The following is a 9,156-nucleotide window of genomic DNA, read 5'->3' on the forward strand; positions in this document are numbered from 1 at the left end:
CCCATCACGGCTGTGCAACAGTTCCGAACGTGAACTCCAGGCACCCAAAACCTTCTACAGAACCAAAGCCTAGATAAGATAGGGTGTTCTCTGCTCTGAAACCTCGGATACGTGATATAAAGAAAACAATCACAATCAAAACTAATCCTCGTCCATCCCACCACCAGGTTGGGCATCTCTTCTTGGGTGGCCATGATGATCTGGACAGTTCATATATTTACTCAAATATTACCATGTGCTCCCATGAAACGCAAGCATCGAAAAGAATTTAGAATGTAAGCTTAGCAGTCATACCTGGTTAACCCGTAGCACGGTGCATACAGCATCGGCAGAGTATTTTAGGGCAAAAAACCTGTACAACAAAATAAGCAAAGTGAGAAATCTGCTAAGGGGTCATCATAAGCAGCTTAAACTGCCAAACAAGAAGTGCAAACCCATGCCCCAATTTGAGGACACGTGTACGTAGACCAACAATGGTGCAAGCATTTTCCACATCCAATGTGCACATGTTCAATTACCACAAAAGATCGAAATCATTCTTAAACCAGCTTACACGTGATTCCTACATCTGATTGACTTACTTTGTGACATAGAGGTCCCATATTTTTAAGGTCGAGATGTCCTTGCAGGCACCTTCCTCCAGGTCAAAGCCAACTTTCACATTGCCACTAGCATTCTCGGCATAAAGGGAGGATATTATCTCCATTGCGCTAAGTCCAGCATTTTCTGCCAGGGTTCTTGGCACCATTTCAAAGCTTTCAGCAAATTTTGCAATGGCATACTGGTCCAACCTGTACAATTATTAACAGCAACCAACAAATGATTGAGGGAAACATAAATTGATTGTTTTTTTTTACAAAGGGTTAACCCTGCTCATATTGAAAGCAGATTAACTCTTACCCTGTACATGAAAAGTTACTAACTATCATGGTAAAAACAAACTTACCCTGTTTCCTTCAATGAGAACTCCTTCAATCTCTTTGCCAGCTCTATTTCTGTTGCAGCAGCACCAGGAATTATCCTACTGTCCCTGCACATTGGCTAGTATAAACAAAAACAGTGAGAACTCGGATAGATTAGCTAAACAGACATGGATGTTACAATACAATAAAAGAGTTAGGTCACATCTACTATAGATACCACACATATACCTTGTACGTATTGATACCATCATCAACAGCTCTTTCAAGATCATCTAGTATACTGCAATGTTCGCCTAAACGGTCTAAACGGCCGTGTACACGGTTTAGAAAACGGAAACAGCACCCTACTGTCTTGTTTAGGCCCTATTCGGTGCATTAAACATCGCAGCTGTTTACACGGTCCAAAACGCTAAAAAACGGCATAAACGGGCGACACGTAACGGCATTAAACAAGACTGGACGGGGTGAACGGGCCGTTCAGGCGATACAAGCGCAAGGGCGGGAGTGAAATTTTGGACCAAACAAACTTGCGCCCAAATCTCGCGGTCAATTTTGGGCCAATTGGTAACAGATAAGCCCAGTTTGGCACAAACTCGCCCTAGGGTTTTCATTTGCCATTTGCCACTCGTCTCAGACAGTAAGCCTCTCAACCGCCGCCGCCAGGTAGCCACCGCGGCCGCTCGTTTCGGCGTCCAAGCTCGCCGACCAGCCGCCGCCCTCCATCATGGCCTCCACGGCTCCATCTCGTGAAGCTGTGCGCCTGTGCCCTTGCTGTTCGTGAAGCCGTAAAGACATCAGGAAGCCTCGCCCTCTTGCTGCGGACGCCGGCTGCACACACCTCGACCCACATCGGCGCCGGCTGCACTGACGACGTGACTCCTACAATCCTCTAATTTCTCCAACTCTACGACCGTGCCAGGCTCAAGGTGATCCACTCTTCTGTACTGCCTTAGTCCTGCACTCTCTCCATGAGTAGATCTGAATGTCTGTGCTTGCTTAGTTGATTTCCTAGAGCTTTTTGTTGTGCTTCTCCATTTTCAGATATGTGCTCACTTACTGATTGAAATTGAGCCTAGCTAGTTAGCCTTTCCTGCTGTACATTGATTTTCAGTTATGTCAGCTTCTTTGTTGGATGCCATTCACGGCTAGATGCCTGCTGCCTGGTTAGCTTTGGCCTTTGGGGCATGTCTGGACACGTGCAAATGGGATAAATAACTAGTTAGCTTGTGAATTGTGAATTGGGAACACTTTCTGCTGAGTATCTTAGTAATTGTATTATTCAGACAAGTGCAGCTAAAGGAGATGGCTGTATTAAAAAATTTCGTGGTGATTGCATCTGCTTAGAACTGGACATGGAGTATCTCACACATCAAGATTGCATCTGCTGCTCCTTTCTGATAGAATAGGATGCAATGATAAATACTAAATAGTTATAAATGGATTGTTAAATAAATGGCTGCCTAGTATATTGTAGTTTGCTCAACAAATTATTTGTAGTTGCTTATTAAATAGTTGTCTAAAGTTTGCTCATTAAATTATTTGTAGTTGCAGGATGTCATCCGCTGCATCTAATCCTTCTGGTTCCACTAGCAAACCCATGATCCTAAAGAGGAACTCTAGTGACATTGGGTGGGAGTATGGAGTGTTGGCGGATCCAAACAACTTGAATGTGATCAAGTGCAAGTATTGTGGCCTACAGGTGACAGCAGGAATACATAGGCTAAAGCTCCATATTGCTGGGATTCGTGGCGAGGTTAATATATTATATCTATTCTCTATCAAGCCATGATTCTATATTCTTGCTGAGAACTTAATGTTTCTTTTTTAAATAATAAATATGCAGGTTAAACCATGCAAATTATCGACGGAAAAGGATAAAGAAAAGTGCAAGAAAGCCGTAGATGACTCAAAAAAGGCTAAAAAGTCTAGGCTTACTCAACAACAAGAGGTTAGAGATGCTGTGGACCTTGATGGTGCGCCGGATGCTGATGAGGACACCAACATAGCAGAGGTAGAAGAGGTTGATGCGGCTGGAGGGAAGACCATTAGGAAAATAGGGCCTATGGAGCAGCACAAGGGTGATCCGGCAGCAATTAATCACTGAATCAATAATGAAAGAGAGAATGCATAGCTTGCAGCGCTACATTGCGAGATGGGTGTATGTGTGTGGTAAGTTCTTGCCTTGCAGCTTGCCATTTGCTCAATTATAAGTTCTAACTGTGAATTTCTTGCATTCTGTGCTTTTAATGTCTAACTGTGAATATCTTGGTTTCATTTTAGGTGTGGCTTTTAACCAAATAAACAATGTAGAGTTCGATCAAGTTATAGAAGCAGCTGGCAGATTTGGCCCTGGTGGAAAGAAACCAAACCAGCACCAGTTGAGAGAGAAATTATTGTTTGAGGAAGTTGAGGAGACAAAGAAGATGATGAAGGCACATGAAGAGGAATGGGCTAAGAATGGTTGCTCAATCATGACAGATGCATGGACTGACCAGAAAAGGAGAAGTATCATGAATATGTGTATGCACTGCACCATTGGCTCAAGCTTTCTTGAATCAAAGGAAACCTCAGAAGAGTCACACACTGGACAGCTTATTTTTGAGTATGTGGATGGCTGTATTGAGAGAGTAGGTGCTGAAAATGTAGTCCAAGTTGTCACAGATAATGCTTCAAACAATACGGCAGCAAAGGATTTACTTTTTGTGAAGAGGCCAAACATATTTTGGACATCATGTGCAACTCACACCCTGAATTTGATGCTTGAAGGAATTGGGAAGATGAAGAAGTTCAAGGGCTACATTGATCAAGCTAAGTCACTGGCCATCTTTATCTATGCACACCATAGAACCTTGGCTTTGATGAGGAAATATACAAAGAAGAGAGATATTGTGATTTCAGACTGTTAACTAAAACTAAATTTGCTTATGCAGAATCATACAAAAAAAAGGAACAAGCTGACATGTGAGTGTCTCAACCAAATTGTATTTGTTCAATACAATAATAGGATGAATGCGAAAAAAATGAAGGCTAAGAAGAATCAGAACATGGATCCTCTTTTGGGAACCGAAGCAACTAAAGCTCAGGGATGGCTTGTTCAAGGTGGTGATGAAGAGGATGGTGAGCCTGTTTCTGGGCTGACATGGAAATTAATTGAAGAAGCTTGTGGGGTTGAGGAATGTGGGAAACTTCGTCGAAGTGCAAGGCTGGCCCAAATGAGAGATATTAGTGAAGATGAATTTGAGTCTGAAAAAGAAGAACCAATCAATGAGGATGAGATTGACTTTGAATCTGACCAAAAGGATGTGGTCCCAATTGTTGGGGATGAGGAGGGGGAGAATGATGAGTAGTTAGTAGTCACTCACAGTCACAATGACATACAGAGCTGCTGAATTTTGCTTTTGCATGGCTAGTAGCTAGTGATGGGCTGATGACTGATCTTTTGGTTATGACATGTGATTGAGGGCCTGTTTGGTACAGCTTATAAGCTGCTTATGGCCAAACTAAGCTGAAATCAACAGCCAAACGTCACGCTTTTCAGCAGCTTATTCTGGCCACGCTTATTTCCACAGCTCCCATTTGTACTAAAAAGCAGAAGCTGGATCAGACCAGCTTATTTTGACCACCGCTTTTACTCTATTTGTGCAGCTTATCTGGGAAGCGCTTCCCAAATAAGCTGTACCAAACAGGGCCTGAAATTGATTGCGGTCTTGCTGTGATGACCTAATGTGCTTGTGTGACTGAGAGTTGTGACTTGTGAGTTGTGAGAACTCAACTAATGTCCTTTTGCTTATTTACTAATTTGCCTTTGGTCTGTGGTCTTGTGCGGTGAGCCTGTGATGACCAATGCGGCAATGATTTTTAGTTTAGACATGGTGTAATCTGAATTTATGTACTCATGTGATGTTGTGCACTATTGTATTAATATGAAGACATGCTAAATAGCTGCCATTTGTCAGTTTGTGAGTGTGTGTCAATTGTGATTTATCTTGCTATTGACTATCATTTGACTCATTTCTTTATCATTAATCATGATTTGATTGACATGTGAATGTGGAATCAATACTTGATATTGTGCTACAGATTAGAACACTTATTTATTTACAGTGACAAAATACATATATTTGATAGAATACTTGATTTTTTACATGCACATATATAATTATATGTATTTTTTTTAAAGTACAAAACCGTTTAGACTGTTTAACTTCGTTTAAACACCGTGTAAACAGCCTAAACGCTAAACGAAGGGCGACCGTGTAAAGACCGTTTACCGTTTAGGAAAACATTGGTATACTGTCAGTACTGCCTCTCAAGACAACAGTAGCCACTGAATTTCCACCTTCTTCGTTCTTAACGACAGTAACCTTATAAATAAAAAACAAAATAAAAATGAATGCTGGCGAGGAAGAATAAAGATATATCTTCTGTAAAAGCACAAAGAGGCTAGAACATACTCAAGTGCCACCAATTTCTTCAACGGAAACAGAGTCTGCATATCCTAGTTCGTCGGCATTGGGTTGGCTAAGTTTCAACTATATTTCAAAAGAAAAAAAATCCAAAATCAGAATAAGTATGCCACTACGACACAGGAACAAATACATCTGAAAAACCAGAACTTACAATTGCAATAGCCCCAGTAGTACAGCAGAATCTTCTCAGTTCAAACTTCGAGCTGATTTTCAGAACCATCAGTCTGCAAACAGAACATCAACAAATAACTGCTATCAAAAAGGTCTACAGCCACACACGCATACAGTCCTCAATTTTGGAGAATATATAACATATACGATAATTCTCCAGTCTAAAAGGAATTTTCAACACAGATCAATACTGCACAAAGAATTCAGGTAATCTATTCAGTTCAGAACACATGAAAAGCAAAAAACTCACTTGTAACGTTCACAGAAATGTAGCGCCATGTCACCAACTGCAGCTCCACTGACAATAACCTTGGCACCTGAGTCAGCGACAGCTTTGATAAGCTCCTCCACCTTAGCTTCCTCAGTCTTAGCATAATTTTCTGGCTACAAAAGCATATGTATTATAGATTCCAACATATATTTGCAGATTACAGCTTGCAATGCGCTACAGAAGCAAAGAAATATCATGTGCTCCATTTTTAAGTTCAGCGTATCCATAAGAAATGAATCCACAAATTAAGAAAAAGGAATGTACTGCTGGATGCACGTATACATAACGTAAAACACACAAAGCCAACTAAACAGTTTGCAACACCCAAACCTTCATGAGCATAATAAAAGTAGGGACGACTTTAACAGAAGTCAAAAAAGATTCTCAGAGTAAGAACATACCTGCTCAGCGGAATGAATCAACACAGTTCCCTTTGTTTCAGTTGCTGAGGTATCGACACCACCAGCAAATACTGCAATCTGAATATTGATTGGTTTTAGAATTCAGAAAGAAACACTGCTAGACATCATACAGACAAAGATGGGTACTGTGCTGTAACTGGTTAGGATTCCTGTGCATATTGAATTTCTAGCACCATTTTATAACATATAACTGACCATTTAATTAAAATCATAGTTCCTATCCATTCATTGGCCTTAGCAGCAGTGTGAACTAGAAAGACATAAATTAATAAAATAGTGTCCTAAAAAAAAACTCGACCTGCGGGGGGTATGACGGCCCCCGGGCATACTGCTAAGAAGAGATTTGATCTTCTCACACAGATCGAGAAAATCCCCGAACCCCCGCCCCCATCCTGACGCAGCAGAAATCCGTTGCCTTGTGAGAACTGGGCCGGGCCATTCTGCACTTTGGCTTGTGGGGATGGGCGAGGGGATTTTTTTTACTCCCAGCCTGAAATTCGCTCCCACGGGGAGTCGAACTCAGGACCTGGGGGGTGCCATTAAGGTGTCTAACCCAACTGAGCTAGCACTCGTTGGCAAAATAGAGTCCTATGAAGTGTGATTTTTAAGAAACAAAAAAGTTTACAATAGCACTGAGCATAACACAAGCAAATGAAATGTGCTGTGCCGTAACCGCTTTAAATAGGAATAGGATTTGGTTTGCCAGGGCTTTATGAGTGATGTAATAATGCTATATAAGCATACATGATTCACTTGACAGTAACAAAATATACAAACAATGAACACATGACTAAATCACCACGAGCAAATGATTATCCTTGAGCTTCCAAGAACCAATACTCGTAACCTTGTGAAAATAATATTTAGAGCTCCATCCATTGCCCATTCCATTAAAAAAACTCCAAAAGCAATAAAAAAGAAGGGTATAGAACTTTCACAGGTATAACCAGTGTGCAATGTGAATGAAGAGTAGCCTTTTGAGCTTACCTTTGCCTTCTCCACCCTTTTGATGCTACCAACAGCATCATTTTTCAGAACCATCCCACGGACGACAGAAGAATTGTGCAAACCACCTCCAAGCAGCTTAGCCACTCTAACATTGTCGACATTAAAGTTTGCTGGATTTTTGGGGCAAACTTGAATGCAGGCCTAAAAAACGATACAACAAACCCACTATTAGCTGATATCAGTATGACGTGCAAGGGAAAAAACAAAGCTCCCTATAAGCTGGTATGGATTAGCTTACATCAGCCACAAGAGGGCACAGTACATCCTCCTGGCCAAGCTGCTTGCTCGCGACAGCAGATCTCATCCTCAACACAACCTCCTCCTTGTTTCTTACGTCCATGTTCTCTGAGCCTTTCTCAACAAGATCCTCCAAGATCTCAATTGTCTGCATACCGAAGACAGAAGCACAAAGAGTCTGCTATCAGACTGCATGTTTCAATGTTACAAAAGCCTACTCAGCCTTCTCAAGCAGTTCACCGGCAAACGATATGGTGAGATTGGCTCCATCCCCAATCTCCTCCTGCTGAGCCCTGCCAGCCAGTACCAGGATCTTAGCAGCCGGGTGCTGAACCTCGAGCTCATTCACGATGGTGGCAGCATCGTTTGTCACAAACAGCTTGTCCAAGTGATTGATAACCATCTTATTCATTCCTACATAAAGAAAACAAGTTAAACTACAACATCAAGCAATCGATCACTGGAAGGTTTCAGCATCTAAGTGAAATTTGGTCAGATGTGATTTACATAGTGCAGAAGACTAGGGTACTACAAACTAATAATTGCTTGTGATCCAAACATTGAACAAGGCTAAATGTGATTTCAAACGGCAAACCAGTGTACCAAGCGCCTCAAACTATCCAAACATTCATCAGCCTCGTCACCATATATCCCAATAAGCTCCAACAACCAGGCCACTCCTCGCTCCAGATCCCCCCTCACTCCCCCCAATAGCTTGATCCGACGGCCTCACGCTACGCCACCGAAGACTGAGCACGCTCTCCTTGCTCCAGATCCCCTCTCACTCCACTACTCCAGTAGTCACCACCCGAGCCCATAACCCGTGCAACGAAGCGAAGGCGCACGCGGAGCACAACTCACCGTTGGGGCCGAGGGAGGTGTGCGTGATGGCGGAGAGCTCGCGGCAGGCGTCGATGTTCTTGAGCACAGCCTCCTCGAGCTCGGAGAGGTGGTGGTGGCCCTCCTTGAGCATCGACTGGATCCCCGTTGCCTGCCATCGAGCCGAGCCCCACCATTGTCGTCTCCGGCTGGGTGTGGGGACGGCGGTCTGGCGGCGGGGACGGCGCCGGCGGCGAGTCGGATCGGGGCGCAGGTTTAAACTCTGATCTTCACGTTGATGTACACAGAAAAGCCAAAATCAAATAGAGGCTTTTACATGTATGCCATTAAAAAAGTTTGTAATTACACATAAGCCATTAAAAAAATTGACCGCACACAGGTGCCACTGCTCTAAACTTCTTTGCCTTACAAGCCATTCCGTCCGTGTTCTATTTGTTTTTTGCCGTTTGATGTGGGACCGGCAGGAGAAATTGTCCATATTACCCTTGGCGGTCCCACACCAAACAGCGAAGAACCCTGGGGGAGAAAGAGCGCGGGGACGGCTCCGGCTCACGGCGACAGCGGCGCGCGGCGGACTAGGAGTGCCGGCGCCGGATCTGGCAGCGAGGCCGCCGAAGCACCTCCTTGCTCTCCCCGGGCGCGCGGCCTCCTCCCTCCCGGCGGCGCACACGGTGGCCCTTGGAGGCAACGCGGACGGCCTCCTGGAGCCACCCGCCGGCCTCGCGCCCCGCGCCCCCTGGATCGTGGCCCCCCGTCACTGGAGCGCCGCGGCCACCCTCCTAGAGCACGCGCCGCCGGATCTACCGACGAGGAAC

General features: G+C 43.9%; 1 pseudogene; it reads right to left on the reverse strand.

Annotated features, from left to right (window-relative positions):
* Positions 1-288: 288 nt before the first annotated feature.
* Positions 289-8,517, reverse strand: LOC136518426 (T-complex protein 1 subunit theta-like; annotated as a pseudogene).
* Positions 8,518-9,156: the final 639 nt, after the last annotated feature.

The sequence above is a fragment of the Miscanthus floridulus genome, chromosome 17 (assembly GCF_019320115.1).
Source record: "Miscanthus floridulus cultivar M001 chromosome 17, ASM1932011v1, whole genome shotgun sequence".
Lineage (NCBI taxonomy): Eukaryota > Viridiplantae > Streptophyta > Magnoliopsida > Poales > Poaceae > Miscanthus > Miscanthus floridulus.